Genomic DNA, 20,124 nt, shown 5'->3' with positions numbered 1-20,124 from the left:
CTAACTTGACCCTTCTGAGGTATGTGTTGCTGTTGACCACTCCCTCCTTCTCCAGTCTCTTCTCCTTTGGTGACAACACTCTTACTTGGATTTTTATCACCCTTCTGATTTCTCTTCTTAATAGCCTTCATCTGGCTACCCTGAGGCATTATTGGAGTTCCCCAGGGGTTATAAGTGCCTATTCTGTGCCCCAAAGCTCCTGGGCTTCCCTTCATGGAAGCCTATAGTGGTCTAGCAGCTTGTCTTTCTCTACTACATCCAGTGCCAAAAGTCCACTTTTTTTTTACCCTTTGTTACAAGAACCTTCATCTCCATACCCAGCACTCAGCACACCACTTGGTACTTACTGAGTTCTCCTTCATTGCTCGTTAAAGGTGCAGCTGTGGCACAATGGATCCCTAACCTTTTTTTTGACGTACAAGTGGATCAACTTTTTGTTTTTGAGTACTTCGTAACCATTTCTCCCCCAAAAGTGCAATGCAGTGTCAAAAAATTGAATTAAAAATCTTAGAGTGGGGCCGCCCCCATGGCTGAGTGGTTAAGTTTGCGTGCTCCGCTGCAGGCGGCCCAGTGTTTCGTTGGTTCGAATCCTGGGCACGGACATGGCACTGCTCATCAAACCACGCTGAGGCAGCGTCCCACATGCCACAACTAGAAGGACCCACAACGAAGAATATACAACTATATACTGGGGGGGCTTTGGGAGAAAAAGGAAAAAATAAAATCTTTAAAAAAAAAAATCTTAGAGCATTTTTTGGTTTAGCATTCTAGGAGAAAATAGGGATTATTTTGAAATGTCATAATAGGGAATAATTCAGGTATACCAGAACCTATGTAGGCTTAACTGAAGCCTGGGTAGTGAGAGAGACTATGGTGATGGTTGGGGGAAGGGAGACAGGTGACAGAGTAATAACTTGGGCTTGAATTTCTCTGACTTCTACCTCTACTGTAAGTGCAGAAATTTAGTTCACTTTGTATATGCTGTACCTATAGAGCAGCCATTCAGGGGACAAAGTAAGGAATTTTGCTTGATATCTGAATTTAGCATCACAATCCCAGACCTTTGCCATATGTGGCCATAGTGAGTCAAGGATGCCAAGCTCTAAAATCACTCTTTTTATTTGTAAGTTCAAAGTATGTATGTATGTATATATACATATATATATATATTCATATATATTCTTTATGGGATTTAGTTTTCATACGAGCCCAAGGCGGCAGAATTTGTTATTATCCCATTTTACAGATGAGCAATCTGAGGCTCAAAGAGATTTAATTATATAACTTGTTCAAGGTCAAATAGATGGTAAGTTAGAGCAATGGAATTTAAACTCCAAGGCAGTGCTTCTATATTACACTCTTTTGGTGAAGATTTAGTGATATTTGCTTCTTTTGCCTTTTGAAGTTATCCATCCTGTTCCTGGCAGCAAGCAAGGGCATTTTGGCAGGCAGTGGAGCAGAGCAGTTAGGAGAAGCCTGGTCATTAGAGTCATGAATGCTGGCACTTTCTTTAGCTAGTCTTGTGATCTTGGACATATCAGCAATCCTTTGTGAGTTTCAGTTTCTGCATCTGTAAAATGGAGAAAATAATCATATCTACCACTAAGGGTTATTGTAAAGTTTCAATGAATTAATATGTGCAAAGGCCTTGACAGCGTATCTGGCACATAGTAATCTCTTAATAGGTAGAAGTGTTAATATTATTTTATTATATGTTCATTTATTTTTCAAAGCATCCAAATTCCTTACTTTTAAAAGAAGGGATCCTTCTAAGTGTTCATGCTGGATCTCATTGGCCTTTAGTTTGAGGTCAGACTGATAATGTATTAATTAATCTAATATATAGGTAGAGCTTGGCATGGACAAGGAAGGTGGCGGCCACTCTGAGATGTACACTCCCAGCTTCCAAGGACTCTTGCAGTAGTGCAGGTCCATGCTCCCCCATGGTGCAGCCCCAGGTGGGGGGGTTTAAAATGTAGCTGAGAAGATCTTTGAGCTGTTTCTCTATTGATAACTGCCCTTGTTGCACATTTTCAGATATCGACAACGGGAGCCCTCTCCTGTTGAGACAAGCACTCCTTTTCCTTTGGGAAGGCCAAGGGAAGGCAAATGGTGATCCCGGGCAGTAATTTGTGCAACCCAGAGATTTAACCCTGATGAGTCTGATCAATCTGTGTGCGGAGCCTGTTTTTGGCAAACATAGCACCCATCAGATATCACAGCCAAAAAAGCATTGTTCTGTGGAGGCCATTTGCTCCTCAAAAGAGGGGTCTGGGTGGAAGGGGGCTGACCTTCAATTTTTTTTTGGAAGATTAGCCCTGAGCGAACATCTGCTGCCAATCCTCCTCTTTTTGCTGAGGAAGACTGGCCCTGAGCTAACATTCCTGCCCATCTTCCTCTACTTTATATGTGGGACACCTGCCACAGCATGGCTTACCAAGCAGTGCCATGTCTGCACCCAGGATCTGAACGGGCAAACCTTCAGTCGTGGAAGCAGAACATGCGCACTTAACTGCTGCGCCACCTGGCCAGCTCCATGACCTTCAATTTGAAGGCAGTGATTTCTAGGTCAGATGTGTGTCTGGGACACTAGGATGGGGAGAGAATGTGGCGTGGGTAGGCAGGGCTTGATGGCATTGGAATGAAGCTCCAGAAGGGCCAGGCACCCTCCCAGGGTTATGACTGGGCCTGGTGATGGCAGTGATGAAGGGTGTGTTTGCCATTAAGATGTTTAACCATTCTCTCACAAGTCAGAGAACAAGACTGCCTTGTTGCTTCAGCTCAGTCCTGTGCGCTTCAAATTCAGTTCTTAGTAAGGGGCTCTCAGGAAACTGTTACGGAGTTTCTCAGTAGGCGACCTCCGCTCAAGCAGCAAGTCTCCCAACCATATTACTGATTCTGAAGATAAAAAAGAGTTTAGCTTTATTTTTGGCAGTTGAATTTGCATTTCATTACAATGATGGACTCGCAATATGCACCTGAGTCTGGCTCTCGTACCACCTACATCAGAATCATCTCGGGGGAGGGGTGTTGAGAAATGTATATTTTCCCCAGTCCCATTCCAGACGTAGGGAATTAGAGGCTCTGGGGTGGGACCTAGGAATCTGCATATTAACATCCTCCAGGGTGAGGCTGAGAATGTGCCTTTTTCAGCCACTTTCTGGGATTGTACGGGGATAGGTATGTCTCATGACCCTCTAAGACCCAAATTCGAGCGAATTTGCTCAGCAGGAGACCCCGAGTTCTTGGAGCCTCAGTTTCTCCCTCTGAAAGCGGCAAGTTCCATCTTCACTTGTTGCTAGACTGCAGGAAGAGGATATTTATAAGGGCAAAGAGCTGGGGAAAAAGCTGCAGCCAGGTTGGAAAAGAGAAACTCTCAGCGCTCCCACCCGGGACCCTTCCAGGTAATCCTACGGCCCGCCTCTCCCCAGCCCGGTGGGCGGCGGCCCCTTTAACAGACCTGACCAATCGCCCACCCATTTCCGCGGCCGCTCCTCGGCGCACGGGTAGGGGCTGGATTGGCCGGGCCTGGCGCGCGGCCTGCCCCACCCCCGTCGCCCTCTGGTTGGCGGCGGCGGCCGCGGGCGCGGGGCGGGTCCGCCGACGGGGCGGGGCGGCCGGTGCCCGGGGGCGGGCGGCTGCACGGCAGCCGGAGCCCGAACCGGAGCCGGAGCCGGAGCCGGAGCCGCGGCGGCCGCGGAGCACGGGCCCCGGCGCAATACAATGAGGCAGCCAGCGGATCCGGGGTGAGCGCGCCCGGCGCCGGGCGGGGCGGTAGGGGGAACGCCTGCGGAGAAGGCCCGGGCTAGGGGCCCGACCCCTCGGGTCCCGGGGACGGCGGCCGTTGGCGCGGCGGAGCGCGGGGTCCGGCTCCCAGGGCCCCGCCCCGCTGTCACAGCCTGGGTGTTGACTGGACGCCCCCTCGCGACACCCCGGGCCAGCCCTTCTTTCGTGAGGCCGTGTGGGGGCGGTCTGGGCTTGACCCCGGCCCGAGGTGCCCGCCGGCGCGTCCCCTCCCCACCTGCGGTCCGCGGGCTCGGGGCTTGGGGCTCGGCCCTCGGCCCGGGCAGGGAGGACCGTCCACACGCCAACTAGGGGAAAACAGCTCGTAATTCCATGAATGGGGCCCCGGGTTTCTCCCGCCCCCCTCGCGCACGTCTCGAAAGGCTCGCAAGTCGGGAACCGCAGTTACTTTTACGCGGATCTGTCAGAGGCGGTCTGCGCCTCGGGTTGTTTGTGTCCAACTCCTGGAAATCGCGGCGGCCATGGGGTGGTTTGCGTGTCTTAGGGGGCGACGGCGTGCCGAAACCTGGGGATCGGGAGGTTTTCAAGTGACATTAGGCTAAGGCCTAACGCCAGGTGCCCTGCCGGGAGCGCGGGTGTGATGGTGGAGTGTGTGGCTGCTGGTGAGCACACGAATGTGGGACCGGGAGAAGGTACGAACAGCTGATTTCAGTTGCCCTGCACGCAGGGCTGACGTGGGAGTTGGGGGGTTTCCCCCTTTGGAAAATGATTTTTGGAAAACAGCCCCCGAGTCATGGTTAAACTACTGTTATGGTTGCAGGGCATCAAATGTAAGGGCAAAGTCTGTTTCCGTTCTCGTTCTTTCTCCAAAGCTAAGAAGTACTTTGTCACTACGTTTTACAGACACTGCACAGGGAGGACGTACTTTTTTAGAGCTGCGGGAAAAGTGTGGGTCCCTTGAAGGCAGGAGTGGTGCCATATTCATGTTGGAAGTCCTAGGTCTTAACGCCATGGCTGCTCTGCACGAGAACTGAAAGGAACAGACTTGGCATGTTTTGATGATTTCATCAAAAGATTTAAAGGAGTCCTTTCAGGAACCAGATATAAACTGGAAGGGAAACAACGAATGCCTTTTTATGGAAACCAATAAGGAGAAACAGGGGCAAATGGTCCTTGAACTCAGGAATATGGAGTGTTTGAGGAGTCCAGTTTTGTGGGTTCAGAGCCCGATGACACAGTGAATCTTATCGCACAGGAGGTATTGGAAGAGCAAAACCACCATTTCTGTTAGCTCTTTTTACCCAACCCTTAAACTATTTCAGTATTCTTTCAAATTCTTCCAAAAGTTTGTAGTTGGTTTAAACTTATGGAAAACAGGTGAGCCTCCTGAGGCGATGGGGATAGAGTGGGATTTTTGCCATCTAGTTCTTTATTGCACACGGGCCTCTCAGAGAGTTGAGTGAAGGCTTGAAGGGAGAGTGTGGGGGTGCTCTGGGTGAACTCAGCTTGCCTGCCCGTCTACCTCCAGGAAAAGGTGCTGTGCCTGAGAGGAAGGAGATTAACAAACTGATTCAGATCTGAAGATGCTGGTAAGTGAGACAGCTGACCAGTAACCCAAGGGCTGGGACAGACAAGAGGGAAGAGAATGTGCAGGAGTTTGGCTGGGTTGAGTGTACTGGGCCTTGTTGGAGGTTTGAAAAGCGAGTAGAATGTTACCGTGCGAGAGGATTGGAGACGTAGCATATACCAAGCGTATTGTTTGTTATTAGAGATTATTTTTTACTTTTTATTTTTTTGAGGAAGATTAGCCCTGAGCTAACTACTGCCAGTCCTCCTCTTTTTGCTGAGGAAGCCTGACCCTGAGCTAACATCTGTGCCCATCTTCCTTTCCTTTGTACGTGGGACGCCTACCACAGCATGGCGTGCCAAGCGGTGCCATGTCCGCACCCGGGATCCAAACCGGAGAACCCTGGGCCACCGAAGCGGAACGTGTGCACTCAACCGCTGTGCCACCGGGCCTCCCTGAGATTCTGTTTTTAGAATGCTTCTGGAGAAGAAGCAGGAAAGATTAGGCCTTTTAGGTAGAATAAATATATAGGATGTTTTGGAGTTTTGGTCAAAAAGAAATTACACATAATCCAAAAATATTAATTTGACGAATTGTCATTGAGAGTCAGCCATGTGCCAAAAACTGCATACCATTATGGGTACCAAGGAGGAAAAAAACAGATCGAAAGTTTGAATGACTTATTTTGCCTTCCTTCAAGTCAAAAACTCTCACCTTCTGAGGATTTTCTGAAGCTCTTGAGGAAAGAAAGGGAGAAATGCATGGAATATTACTTAATATAAGAATGAAACAGAGCAACCAGGAAATTCTTATGATTTTGGTTTTTTTTGAGGATGATTAGCCTTGAACTAACATCTCCTGCCAATCCTCTTTTTGCTGAGGAAGACTGGCCCTGAACTAACATCCCTGCCCATCTTCCTCCACTTCACATATGGGATGCCTGCCACAGCATGGCTCTGCAGGCAGTGTGTAGGTCCGCACCTGGGATCTAAACTGGCAAACCCCAGGCCGCCAAAGTGGAATGTGCATACTTAACTGCTGCCTCACTGGGCTAGCCCCACAACCAGGAAATTCTTAACCCTGTAGGTCATTTCTGGTATCAAACTGCATCTTCACAGACTGGTTTTGTGTGTCAGGTTTGGTATAAAACTATCTTCGTCCTCATATCTGTTCATCGGTATCTTTTTTTTTTTAAAGATTTTATTTTTCCTTTTTCTCCCAAGCCTCCCAGTACATAGTTGTATATTTTTAGTTGTGAGTCCTTCTGGTTGTGGCATGAGGGACGCCACCTCAGTGTGGCCTGATGAGCGGTGCCATGTCCGTGCTCAGGATCCGAACCAGCGAAACCCTGGGCTGCCGAAGCAGAACGCGGGAACTTAAAAACTCGGCCATGGGGCCAGTTCCCTGTTCATCAGTATCTTTTGATGGACTTAAGTTCCTCTTCTTTCTTTTTTTCCCTTTATCAATTCATTTATTCAGAAGTTTGGGAATTCATTAAACAAACACTCTTCCTGTCCTCCAGGTGCTTCCAGTTCATTTTCTTTGCCTGAGTATCCCTCAGGGTCTGCTCTCTCCTGTCTGATCCTTATTCTCTCCTGAGGGTCCCCATTGGGAATTGTTGAGGTCACAGGGAGTGTTTGTTTTTTGATTCTGTCCTAGAGCAGAAGGCAGGTAGTATAGAAAAGAGAGTTGACTTCCAACTGTGCCATGTACTGCTTTCTCCTTTTGTGTGTGTATCCTCCGCAGTCTGTGAGCAGCTCTAGTCTATGGGAGCTAGATGGTGGTGGTAGCCTCATTTATAGAAGAGGAAACTAAGGCTCAGATAATTCATGCTCAGGGTGATAAGTTGGTTAGATGACGGAGCAAGAATTTCAATCTAGGACTCTCCGATTCCAAAACATGCTTTTTCCATTGTACTGTGTTGCTTTTCTCAAAAAGAGGAAAGGCAATTTATTAGAGATAGTCTTGCACAGTGCCTTCTTTGGACGTGTGAAAGGTCACGTTCAGAGATATTCAGAGAATTGCTACAGTTAATATGCTCCAGGTGGAGCAAGAATTAGCACCCCATGTCCTGCCTCTCTGCCTGGTGCATTTTTGGGTAATTCACGTGGCTGTCGGGAAATTTAAGTTTACTGCTGTGAAAAGGTGTCCAGACTTACCAAGTCTATATCCCAGGGCTTTCACTTATGAGCTCTATGACCTTGGCAAATTATTTTTTCTCTCTATACCTCAGTTTCTTTATCCATAAAATGGGACACATTTCAACAATGCGGATAGTACAATTTGTCTCATCTTAACATTTCTAGAAAAAAAGTATCTTATAATCTATTGGGGCATACAGTTGTAGTTGGCAGTGACTTCCTTTTTTTGTGCATAAAATAAAGGGATGTTTTCCAGTCAGTGGGGTCTTAGATTAGGTGAACTATGGTAATACATTCTTTATAGATAGTTGTGAGGATTGCATGAGTCACTATGTGCCTAGCACATAGTGAGCACCCAGTAACAGTTGATGCTGTCAAATGACAGAATATATGGTTAACTGGTCGGTGGCTATAGGGTAAAGCTGGGGAGCATCTGATAAGATTTGCTACTTGGAGCCCAGGCAGTAATCCATGATCTGTGCGCAGGAGCAACATTTTCTAATTTGTCTGGAGCTCTGTCCTTTGGCTGACTCTTGTCCCTGTGAGAAGCATTAACTTCAGGAGCTAACGAGCCATGGATAGACAGCTCCCTTTGTCCTGCCTGTTCATTAAGTCTTAGTTAACTTTAAATCCCAAGTTAAAAATAAATATCATTATAAGAAGATTGGAAACCCGTGCTGAAGTGAATACTCTTACATGTGAATTTTAAAGCACTTCAAGGTTATATACAAGATTCTGTGTTGCCCCTTTCCAAACTGCTTATGATGCTTATTGCATGAAATATCTGTGAGACACCATTAATCAGAGGGATGCTAGGAGGTCATGAAAGTACAGAAGCCCATTACTAGCAATGGGTGAGGCAGAGAGAGCACTGCAGTTGGCGTCAAGAGGCCTGCTTCCAGTCCTAGGAGTTTCACCTGTTATCCTGTTTATCCTGGGGGTTTATCCTGTTATTATGTTTATTGTTGGGCACATGATTTCACCACTCTGGGCCTTGAGGATCTCTTTTCCAAAATAAAGACCTGATTTCTTAGTCTCCTCCCTCCACTCCTTCCATCACAGTGTCATAGATTATGTGAGTTTATGAATCGAAGGATCTGAGAAGTTAAATGATTGAAAGGAAATGACTTCATTCAGGACTCCTGAAGTCTTTCTTGGGTGTTTGTGATAGTGCTTTGTAAAGCAGAAAACAACAGGCAGGTGATAACAATATGAGTAACTATTATTTGTGGAAAATTGCTGTGTGCCAGGCACTGTAGCTACTTTTAAACCTCACATCGCCCTATGAGTAGTAGATACTGTTATCAATCTTATTTTAAGATAAAGGAACTGAAGTTCGGAGAAGTAACTTGTCCAGGATCACACAGCAAGGACAAGGGCTTATTGGGACTAGAACTCAGGCTTATGTTGTTCCCCAGTATGAGTTCTCTGGTTGTTCCAGGTGGACCCTTTCTCATATTGGAATCCTCTCAAACCCTGCACCCTGGAAGCTTTCCCAGTTTAAGAAGTAAGATTCCCTCTGCTTTGAGATCATAAACGTCTAGTCTTTTATTGTGTACTGACACCTGTTTAAATTCTGAGTTCTTGTTCAAGACATCTGCTGTATGTTGGGAGAACTTTGTTAAACCTAAGGAAGAACCCCTATGGAAGTTGCGGAAGACTTCATTAAGTCCTTGAAATGGAAGATTTTTCTTTGGTTAACAGAAGCCATAGGCGAGGTCACTGTGAGCATAAGTGGGATTGTTGAGAGAAGAATAACCTTTCCATGTGGAAGCTGGTGGGATGGGAAACATGGGTGGGCTTTGAAACAGCCAGGGGACCTTTGTCTGTTGGGTTTGCCTGGATATTGGTTCAAGGGCTTTCTGCTAATAAGATTATTGGAAGTACTTGAGTGCCTCCCCAGCTTATCCTAACAGTTGAGAACAGCACTGGGCAAGAGGAGTGTTCTTCAGTCATAAGCTTATTTAGGATTTGAGATTTAAACCCAAGCCTTGGATTGCTCCTGCAGATAACCTTTCAGAATCACAATATGCCTTTTATAAGTTTCATTTCTCTTTGGTTTCTTAAAGCTGATGTAAGCTGGCCTGTTCTCTTATTCAATTTTAAGTCCTTTCTTACATCTAATGTTGTCTTTTAAGCAGTGTTCCTAAAGGTGGTTACGTTTGTCATTTAGTGCTTAAAATAGAGAATTTAAAAAAGTTTCCAATGAAAGGACTGACTGGACATTGATTATCAGTCATTCAAGTGTTTGAGCGTCTACTGAGCCATCTATTGTGCTTGGCATTGGAAATCCATTGGGGAGCAAAATAGATGTGGTCCCTGTTGGTACATAGCACATTATCTAGTCTAGACAATAAACAAGTCAACAGATTTACGCATGTTATATATTAAGTTGGGATAAATGTGAAATCGTCCATTGAAGGAAGAGAACAGAGCACTGAGAAGGAATAAAGGGAGGGAGCCAGCAACTGGGTATGTTGGGAAGAGCGTGTCAAGAGAGGGAGAAACATGTGGAAAGTGTGGCTGCAGCAAGGAGGGGTGAAGATGGGAAAGGCTGGCATGTCACGGAGAGATCAGTGCAGTGTAGAGGTGAAGAGCCAGGGCTCAGGAGCCACACACTGCTTGAGGGGCCTTAGGAATTTCTTAACTTCTCGGTGCCTCAGTTTCCCACCTCCAGGTGGCTGTGAGGACTGCTTGTGCTAATGTCAGGAACGTCCTGAGACAGTGCCTGGCATGTACAGGAAGGGCTGTGGGTAGGGGTTTGCTGACTCTCATGCCGTGGGGAACTTGACCTGGAGTGGATGAGCTTCTGTTCTTGGTCAACATTTTGCACCATTCCATGTGTAAAGTAACCTTAGGGCTGAAGGTAATCCTGGGATGGCGAATATGCGTGTCCACTGGAGGCATTCTGAGGTAGCTTGGTGTTGGATGGTCTGTAGTGTGCTAACCATTTAGCACTTGGACCTGGGGCGCACTTGCCTTGTTGCCTTGGCCCTACCTGTGGGAGCCTCTGCCGTGGGTGCACTGCTCCGCTTGAAGCAGGGGTGGACTGGAAGCACTTGTTCCTCTGCTCCTTCCTGCAGTTGTCTGCTTTAGTGTCTTGATATGGGAGGTCGATTTTTAGCTTTTTTTCTGATAAGAGGAGGCAGAGGCCAGTGGCCTTATTACCAGGTGATCAAACATGACCGCTCGGAGCTGCTGTGTGCAGTACCTGCCTGAACCCCAGTGCCGACGAGATTTGCTGTGGTGCTTTCTCATCCAGAGAAAGAGCCACACCCTGGGATCGAATAGGGGGAGAACTTCATAAAAGGAGTCACTGGCTTTGGTTCTTTGGCCTGGCTTGGGATGTTCAGTAAAATACTATGAACCTTAGGGGCTGGCCTGGTGGCGCAGCGGTTAAGTTTGCATGTTCCACTTCAGCAGCCCGGGGTTCGCCAGTTCGGATCCCGGGTGTGGACATGGCACCTCTTGGCAAGCCATGCTGTGATAGGCATCCCACATATAGAAGCAGAGGAAGATGGGCACGGATGTTAGCTCAGGGCCAGTCTTCCTCAGCAAAAAGAGGAGGATTGGCCACAGATGTTAGCTCAGGGCTAATCTTCCTCAAAAAAAAAAAAAAAAAAGAACTGAGTAAATAAGGCCAAGATTTTAGTGGTTCAAAGACTTGGAGAGGTTAGATTTGATGCCCTGTTGTCTCTTGGGGCTGAGGATCTTATGAAATGAGGAGTGAATCTCCCAGTGGAAAGTGCTTGTGCTGCTTGTTGCAGTGTGGATTGTCTCTAAAAGGTAGAGACGAGTCTGTTAAGTGACTCATATGAAGGTTTCAGCAAGTAGGATGACCCCAGTCTTGGGAGTTGTGTTTGCTTCAGGGGGATACAGAGGCTCAGAAGAGACATGACAAGGGCCTGGGCTGTCTTGGTCACCTCTTTGTCCCCACCATATAGTAGATGCTTGATAAATATGTCTCAAAAATGGATGACAGTTTTCAGGAATAGTTTTAAGAGCAAATGAGGAGAATGGCTTTAATTTATCTGGAAATTATGAAAAATAGGTGCCAAAGGAAGTGTAATACCAGTGACCTGCAGAGTATGCACAGCCAGGGTTTTCTGCCAGAGGTAGTTGACATTTCTCTTCACTGCAGATGCAAGCTGGCTTTCATCTAGTCCTTTACCAAGTGCTGTTGGCTTTTATCTGCAAGCATCTCTTGAATGGTCTCTTTCCTAATTCACTGCCACCACTCTAGTCCAAATGACCATCTTTTTGCTTGGAACACAGCAGTCACAGCCTCACTGCTCTCCCCAAAGCTGCTTCTACTCCTTTCTAATCTATTCACCCCAGTGCAATCAGAGTGGTTTAAAAAATTCCTAACATGATTACGTGATGTCCTTGCTCAAAACCCTGTGAGGGCTTCTTGTTGCTCCTAGGATAAGATGCATTTCTGAACCTGTTCTGAAAAGTGCTGTGTGCTCTCGCCCCTCCTTTCTTCTGCTTCAGCCTGGGCCCATGCCTTTCTCTTCCTGGTTTATTATCTTCCAGGCACCTTTCTTTTCCCAGCTGAAAGGGAGCTGGGCCTTTGAGGAGGTGAACCACCTGCTCCCTCTTCAGGAAACAGCTCTGCCCCCTCACCTCACCCCTTTTTTCTCTTCTCCTTTATAGCACTTCTCACTGTTTTCTTATGACATATTCTTTAGTGGACATCTGCTTTTCCCCTTCCTCCAGGAGGGCAGAGACCTTGTCAGATTTTCTCACCGTTGTATACCCAGTACCTAGCACAGTATCTGACCCATCGCATGAGCTTCTCAAATGTTTGTTGAGTGGTGAATGAACGCAAGCACGTAGAAAACAACAGGAAACTTGAGGGATGCTTTTTAGAACTTGGGTTTATTGGAGGGATTGAATAGTTTTGAGAGTAGAATAAGCCAGGAAGGGAAATAGAGGGGGGGAAAAAAGAGTCCTTGGGGAAGCCATCGTTGGAGCTGTCCAGCAGGTAGCGAGCTGGCTTACAAAAGAAGCATGGTCTATGCCCTTGACCCAGACTTGAAAAGCATTTGGCTGCCGAGTTGCAAGGGTGGCCCTCTTGTCTAGACGGGCTTCCTGTTCCAGCCTCAGGAGGCAACACTCTCTCACTGAGTATGTCATCAATAGCGTGGTGCTCCACTTTGAGACCTCAAGGTTGGAGTCTTCCATATGCAGCCCGCAGTCAGGGATGTAGTAGTCTTCCTGTCTTTCTAGAGGTGGGGATGCTGCCCTGCTCATATTTGTATCTCTTTCCTTCCTCTTACCTACTGCCCTTACTCCCATCAGCAAACCGGAGTACTCTACCTGGGGGGGTGTTCGGCAGGTATTTGTCAAGACCCACTAGTACTACTCAAAAATGATGCCAACTGCACCCTAAGGAGGGCTCTAGACAGCAGTAGGAGGGAATTCTGGTTGCATCTTGAGGGGAGAAGAGGCTTCTTGCTGTTGGGAGGTTCCCTGTCAGGAGAACAGAGGCAGCTTTGTTTGGACCTGACCCAGCAGATGGGGGAGACTTGCTCTCTTCCTGAGACCGACTTCAGGTGAGGGGAGGAGCGTGTCAGTGCTGCACCTGTCATGTGGGTGGGATTCATAGGAGACACCTGGATCTTCACTGGGAACTTTGAAGTTCTAAATAGCAAATGAGGGGCCGGCCCGGTGGCGCAACGGTTAAGTTCGGACGTTCAGCTTCTCGGCAGCCCGGGGTTCGCCGGTTCGGATCCCTGGTGCGGACATGGCACCACTTGGCATGCTATGCTGTGGTAGGCGTCCCACATATAAAGTAGAGGAAGATGGCCACGATGTTAGCTCAGGGCCAGGCTTCCTCAGCAAAAAGGGGAGGACTGGCAGTAGTTAGCTCAGGGCTAATCTTCCTCAAAAATAAATAAATAAATAAATAGCAAATGAAAGGACTTGAGGTGGATATGGTGGTTAAGGTTCTTCTACAACTTCTGTGATTGTGATTCTGAAAGAGAAAACTGATGTGGGGTGTCACTAGCCGGTTTCCTAGGTAATATTTTTTTTTATTGTTTTTTGGAAGGAAGGGAGTGGTTCCCTAGACCAGGGCTTCTGATAACCAATGGGGAGGTATTTCATGAAAACCAGAATGATGTGTTTTCTGGGGACTTGCAAGTCTTATTAAGAAGGCTTTAAACTGAAAATTAAGGAGACAGAAGAGAAAAGTATACAGGAAAATTGCAGAGTCAGATAATGTAGAGACCTGTGTGACTTAGCAGCTGTGTAGGCACTGTAGTGGTGCCCAGGAACTCTTAAGTGGAAAGTAGCACCAAAGCTGGTTGAGAACACCCCTGAGGGAGGGGCTCAGGGATCTGTAAACTCATGCCTGAGGGTGAGCAGCTAAGGCCTCCATGCACTAGAAACCTTAACAGCATAGCCAGGTAAATATGATCTGGTGGTAGGTCAGATTGGAAGAGAGCAAAATTGTATGGACATGCCTGGCGCAGAAAGAAAACCCTGTGAGAGATTCCCTCTTTGTGCCTTGATCATGGACAGCTGATGGAAAACATTTCAATTATGATGGAAAGAGCAGGGGCAGGTTATGTCATTGTGAGACTGCTGGACTGAGGGAGCAATGATTTTTTTTCCATAGACAGATTTTAAAACGGGCCCCCTGGCTTGTGTAATAGACCAAGCAGATGTTTATATAAGGTGAATTCTATTAAAAGTGGACTATATGGTAGATTTTAACCCTACCTTGCTGATAATTTTGCCTCTCAAAGCAGGTAGAGAGAAAAGTGTGTGTGTGTGCATGCGTGTGTGTGTTGGAGTGGTGGGTGCTGCTTGGACCTAATGATAACAAATAATTAAAAGCCGGTTGACAGTGTGGATGGAGTAAAGCCATCCAGAGGGCAAGGGAGCCTGTGACTGCAGCCCAGAAATAATCACAGAGCTCGGGGTTAGTCAGGCTGGCTCCACAGCACCTGCTCTTAACCATGACAGTCATTGGGTTGAGCATCTCCTACCTATTTTGTTGTTTCCTTTGATAAAAGTGCTCCTCACCTAAGCTGGAACAGGAGCCATCTTGGTTTTCTCAATGTCCAGATGCCTGTCACCAGTGACCTCTTGAACATTAGCCCACAGTGGTGCCTAAAATTTGATGCGGCTCCTCGGTTTCCCATCCTGCTTACTCCCTACAGAGTGAAGAGCAGAAACTCCGGTACCTGTACTAGGAAATCTGAGGGGCGCTGTCCTCAGGGAAAATGGAGCTGCTTGCCCTGGCTAGGTTCAGAGGCAGAATTGAAGTGGAAAATAAGAGTAGGAGAAAACCCATGGGAAAGGAGCTGCTTTTGTTTTAATTTCCCAGGGTAGGCTCATGTCTGTGGGGGATATGATGAGTGGTATTCGATCCTGATGGGGTAGCTTAATAGTAAAGCAGGAACATTAATTTTTTTTTAAGGCTAAAGCTCCCAACAGAAATGACTATTGATCATGCTCTGAGCCAAGACCAAACTCATTTGGTCAGCCTAGCTTTTGTCTTAAGGCTTGACTGTGATCGAGAGCGGTGTTGTCAGAGGCGTAATAGCCTGAAGTGAATTTGTTTCATGAAGTCTGATTTGTGGTATGAAAATCTTATAGAAGGAAAAAACATATCTTCAGTTTCTGAATTAGTGATAGAGTTGTTTTGGCAGCAAAGGTAGCAAGCATAGGGCCCAGAATTTTCTGGGGCGATTGATCAAGAGATCCTTCCAACTATATGAATTTATAATGCTGGAGTGTTGATCTCAAAAAATAAAATGTAAAAACATGTTTAAAATATGTGTATATATTTTTGACCCACAGCTTAGAGGAAGTCTTCCAGAAATTACAGCTTTAACTATTTCTAAAACCTCGCTCTATGGCGGCCTGATAAGAATTGTAGTGATTTTGTGTTGTGTGTCAGAGTTGACCCATTAACTTCAATTTCCTCTCCCAGAAGCACTCTCCTGCTCCTCCTGGGCTCCCTCCCACTGTGCCACAGTGGGGTACCCAAACCTCATCCACCATTGCGCTGAGTAAGGACAGAACTGGTGGGCACTGTATTGGTTAATGTTGAGTGAGATGGGTGCTCAAGCTAAGGAAAAAAGGTGAATTTTTGCCACGTTTTTCTATTTTAGGAGTTCGTTTATACAGGTGCCCAAATTGGTATTTGAAGTGGGAATGAGAGGTTATCGGTTTTCTGTTTTTGCAACAGTCAGGCAGGAGCGGGTACCTGGTTTAGCCCTGTCAGTTCTTATTCTTGCCTGACGTTGTAGGGTGTGCATCAGTATCTCTCAAAAGTGTGATGCTTTTGTTAAGGGAGGGAGTCTCCCTTGTTAAGGGACACAAGCAGGAACCCCGGAAACTGGCTTCCGAACCCCTCATCTGACCACTGTGATGATTTCAAGCCAAATTCTTTGAGGCTTGAGAAAGCACGTATCAAATAGGTTATCCCCACATTGAGTTAATATGGGTTGGTTATCCAGCGATCCCTTGAGCATTCAGCAGATGATGCTGCTCAGAAGACAGTAGCTGTGCCTGGGGACTGTCACTGGGCAGGTCCAGACTCTTGTAGTGAAAGTCAGTCTTCTGTGAATTTCTTAAGTGGAGTCCTTACCCACTTTGCCATTCCTTTTAAAGAAGGCTCTGTGAAGAATCTTAAAGCAAGTATTCTAACCCCTTGAATAACATTAGACATCATACATTCTTTTTTTTTTTAAAGATTTTATTTTTTCCTTTTTCTCCCCAAAGCCCCCCTGTACATAGTTGTATATTCTTCGTTGTGGGTCCTTCTAGTTGTGGCATGTGGGACGCCGCCTCAGCGTGGCCTGATGAGCAGTGCCATGTACGCGCCCAGGGTTCGAACCAACGAAACACTGGGCCGCCTGGAGCGGAGGGCACGAACCTAACCGCTCGGCCACGGGGCCAGACCCTAGACATCATACATTCTTAATTATAAAGTGGTTAATTAGATTATTTTCTCCCAGATTAATAGCTTATAAGTCAGCGTGTTAGTTTTTCTTTTCTCTTTCTTTCTTTTTTCTGCGTTATCTCCCCAAATCCCCTGGAACACAGTTGTATATCTAAGTTGCAGGTCCTTATAGTCGTGGCGTGTGAGATGCCCCCCGCAACATGGCCTGATGAGCAGTGCCGCGTCCGTGCCCAGGATCCGAATCGGCAAAAGGCTGGGCTGTCACAGCGGAGCGGGCGAACTTAACCACTTGGCCACGGGGCCGGCCCCTCTTTCTTTCTTTTTTAACTTGGGTAAGCACTTAAGTATGTTTTGGAGTTTTAATTTGTTTTTCAATGTTTTGGTTATTTGTGGAGTCTCTGGAAAGTGACCAGCTATTTTCCCATGAAAGTCTTAGTTCCAGGAGTAAATTACCTGTGAAGCTTTGGGAGGCACTACAAGACTTGTCTTCCTGCTGGGTCTCTTCTGTCCTACCCAGACTCCCAAAAAACAATGCACCCACCATCCAAAGGGGTGTAGATCAGTACTCTACCTCTCTGAATGTAGTGAGTTCTTTAAATCAAGGATTTTTAACCTTGGAGAAGAGGAAGGGAGAAATCTGTGTCGTCCCCTCTCAAATTGAATGTGAAGTCTTGTGGATGTTTGCAAATATGTATTTGGGTGGGGAGGGTGCTTGTGATGTTCATCAGGCTTTCAGAAAGCCCTTGACTGAAAAAACTTAAGGAAGAACTCCAGCACTAAAGTCTTGCACCTCTCATCTAAAAAACTTGAAAGCCCACTTTTTAGAATGGAGGAACTGATTCATGGTAGGAGAGAACCTCGAGCACAGATTGCAGGTTCCCAGCTGGTGGAGTCCATGTGTGCAAGCCTGGCCTCTGCTCACTGGTCATACCTGGTTATCCCTGAACCCCTGAGGTTCTCTTTCCTCACTACTGTCCTCTCTCCCCTCCTCAAATCCTTAAGATATCCTTTGTGGGAGAGCATTGCCAAGTTTATCCTGTACCAGGATATTTTCTCCTTGGTTTCTTTAGTCAGTTTCTTTTGATCGATGCCCTAATTGGCCCCTAAGTTCTCACAGGGCCTCTCTTTTCATTTTTCTTGAGTTTACCTCTTTTATACCACCTTCCCTTCCTCCTCCTCCTTTTCTTTTCTTAATGCATTCTACGTTAATCTGTTTCCTGTCGTTGGCTTTTTGTTAGGTTTCGTAATTCTTATCTGCAGCCAGAAAGGGGGCCCTGAGGTAGACACAGGACCAGGAGGCTGGTCCTCCTAGCTGTGTGACACTGGATGGTGGATCCTGCCCCTCCCTGGAATGCCTTGGGGTATCCGCTTACCCCTTCTAGCCTGGAAGTTCAGGGATCTGCTCTTGTAGCCTCCAGCTGGTCAGGAACACACATCTGCCATCACCAGTTGCTAGCTCCCTCTTTTCCTTATGGACCTCATGTGTGTCCTGTAATGGTTTTATAGTCCTTATTCCAATTATGCCAGAGGCAGTAAAGACAAAACTTATTGCTTTTGGAAAGACCATTCTTCCAGGGACAGGCCACCACATAAGAGAGTGCTGGTGACAAATATGCATTATTGCAATAGAACCCTGTTGGCAGAAATTATATTATAGTTACAGATGACCATCTTCTGCCTTTGGTAGTTTAAGCTTCTTCCCCTCTCTGAATTTCTTCCCCAGTGCTCCTTTGTGTGCGTGTGTGTGTGTGTGTGAGTGTGAGTGTGTGTGAGAGAGAGAGATCTAGCCCTGACAGGGTTTTGGAGGAAGGTCTCCTCTTGTTACTTCTGAGGATTCATTAGCCCTGTGGCAGCACACACCTGTACCTGGAGGTAGGCTTTTGATCTGAGAGGCTCTAGTTAGGAAACCAGATCTCTTAATTGATAGAGCCATCTCATGAGCTAGTAATGCGAGCTGTTGGTAATTACAAAAAACCTACCGTGAAATTCATCTAAAATTAATGAAAAGTCAGCACTGTGGATTTTAAATACAGAGGAAGTTATGGCATTGGCTCTCAGTTATCTGACCGTAGATTTTCTTTTTTTTTTTTTTTAAGAGTTTATTTTTCCTTCTTTTCTCCAAAACCCCCCGGTACATAGTTGTATATATTTTTAGTTGTGGGTCCTTCTAGTTGTGGCATGTGGGATGCTGTCTCACCATAGCCTGACAAGCGGCGCCGTGTCCATGCCCGGGATTTGAACCTGCGAAACCCTAGGCTGCTGAAGCAGAGCGCAGGAGCTTAACTACTCGGCCACGGGGCTGGCCCCTGTTTCTTGCCAGTCTTTAAGCCTTCAGCTGGCTTCACCTTGCTCCCCATTGTGCCTGTGGGCTCTCCTCCCATTCCACTCCAGTTGGTTTACATTCCTCTGACACTGACCCATTTTAATGGGAAGCTACCAAAAAAATGCAGTGCATTCCCAAGTCAGATGTTTGGGGTTATCAATTCTGCTCTTCTCTTCTATGAACACAGAAAAGTGAAAGGTCCAGTGTATTTAAAAGAAAACAATAAAACATGTGGAGAACAAAAACTTGGAAGTGAAAACCAAGTAGATGAGTAGAACATGTATGTTTTTCCTGACTTTTAATTTTTTAAAAGGAGCATTCTTTAATACTTGATTTTGTATGTATGTCAGCATTTGAAGGTCTCTAGATCAGTGCTGATGACATATACTGTGGTTATGGTATTTTGAGGCTAAAATGGTTTATTACTTTGGTGACATATACTTTATAGGCATACATCCCTTAATTTAATAGGAAGGATCTCTGGTCTATATGTGCTTTTATGTGACTTGCAAAGGAAGTAGCTACTCCATTGAAATAGATTTCAGTTAAGATGATGGTTTTGGGGGGGTTGGCCCTGTGGCCAAGTGGTTAAGTTCTCACGCTCTGCTGCAGGTGGCCCAGTGTTTCGATGGTTCGAATCCTGGGTGCAGACATGACACTGCTCGTCAAACCACACTGAGGCAGCGTCCCGCATGCCACAACTAGAAGGACCCACAACGAAGAATGTACAACTATGTACTGGGGGGCTTTGGGGAGAAAAAGGAAAAAAATAAAGTCTTTAAAAAAAACAACATGATGGTTTTGCGACATCTCGCAATGGTGCATTTTCTAGACTTTAAGAATTGTCGAATTATGGCAAATAGAGTTAGAAATTATTTTGCAATGTTCTCAGCAGATTGTAATTTCTCCTTCTGTACATCTCGTCATTCTAGAAATAATAGTGTAAAGGTACCTTTTTCTAAAACTATTTTCCAAATACAGTGGTACCTTTTGGTTTAGAAGAAATGGTAGAGGAAGATTGTAATCTGGGAGAGCAAGCAGAAAACTGTCATTTTCAGCCTCTCTTTTATGTACCTTTGGCCACATTTTTGAAGAAAGACCAAAAATTGCCATGTGTGAAAGAATATTGCTAAGTGGGTAGACTTGGAATGGTGAGATTTTCAGAGTAACAAGGTCTGTTTCTTCTGTGGCTTGTAGAAACAAAAGATGTGTGATCACAACTAGTCCAGCATGTAATCTGTAGGATATTTAAATTTGTGTGACAATTACATTTCCATGTTAGAGAAAGCTCATAGAAAGCAAGAGTTTGTCCACACAAAAGTAAATTTTAAAAAATGGGAGAGGTAATGTACATGTATTGATTCTTACAAGATGTTGAAAAAATTTTAAATATCTAGGACACAGCTTGTTGAGGGAGCCAGAGAAC

The 20,124-nt window shown here is 46.0% G+C and overlaps 1 protein-coding gene across 9 annotated transcripts in view; it reads left to right on the top strand.

The window, feature by feature from the left end:
* The first annotated feature begins 3,606 nt into the window (after positions 1-3,606).
* TEX2 (testis expressed 2) overlaps positions 3,607-20,124 on the top strand; it is a 103,778-nt gene continuing 87,260 nt past the window's right edge. For 6 of the 9 annotated variants that reach the window (XR_011493897.1, XR_011493896.1, XM_070483466.1 and 3 more), the window contains exon 1: positions 3,607-3,746. The gene's annotated coding sequence lies outside the window, so the exon portion shown is untranslated. Of the gene's footprint in view, positions 3,747-3,934; positions 4,437-5,272; positions 5,334-20,124 lie in introns of those variants that run through there. The other 3 variants (XM_070483461.1, XM_070483464.1, XM_070483462.1) reach the window with 3 other exon arrangements.

Source organism: Equus asinus, chromosome 13 (genome assembly GCF_041296235.1).
Source record: "Equus asinus isolate D_3611 breed Donkey chromosome 13, EquAss-T2T_v2, whole genome shotgun sequence".
NCBI classification, from domain to species: Eukaryota; Metazoa; Chordata; class Mammalia; order Perissodactyla; family Equidae; genus Equus; species Equus asinus.
Note: the sequence above shows the minus strand (reverse complement) of the source record. Positions and strands in the feature narration are given on the sequence as shown.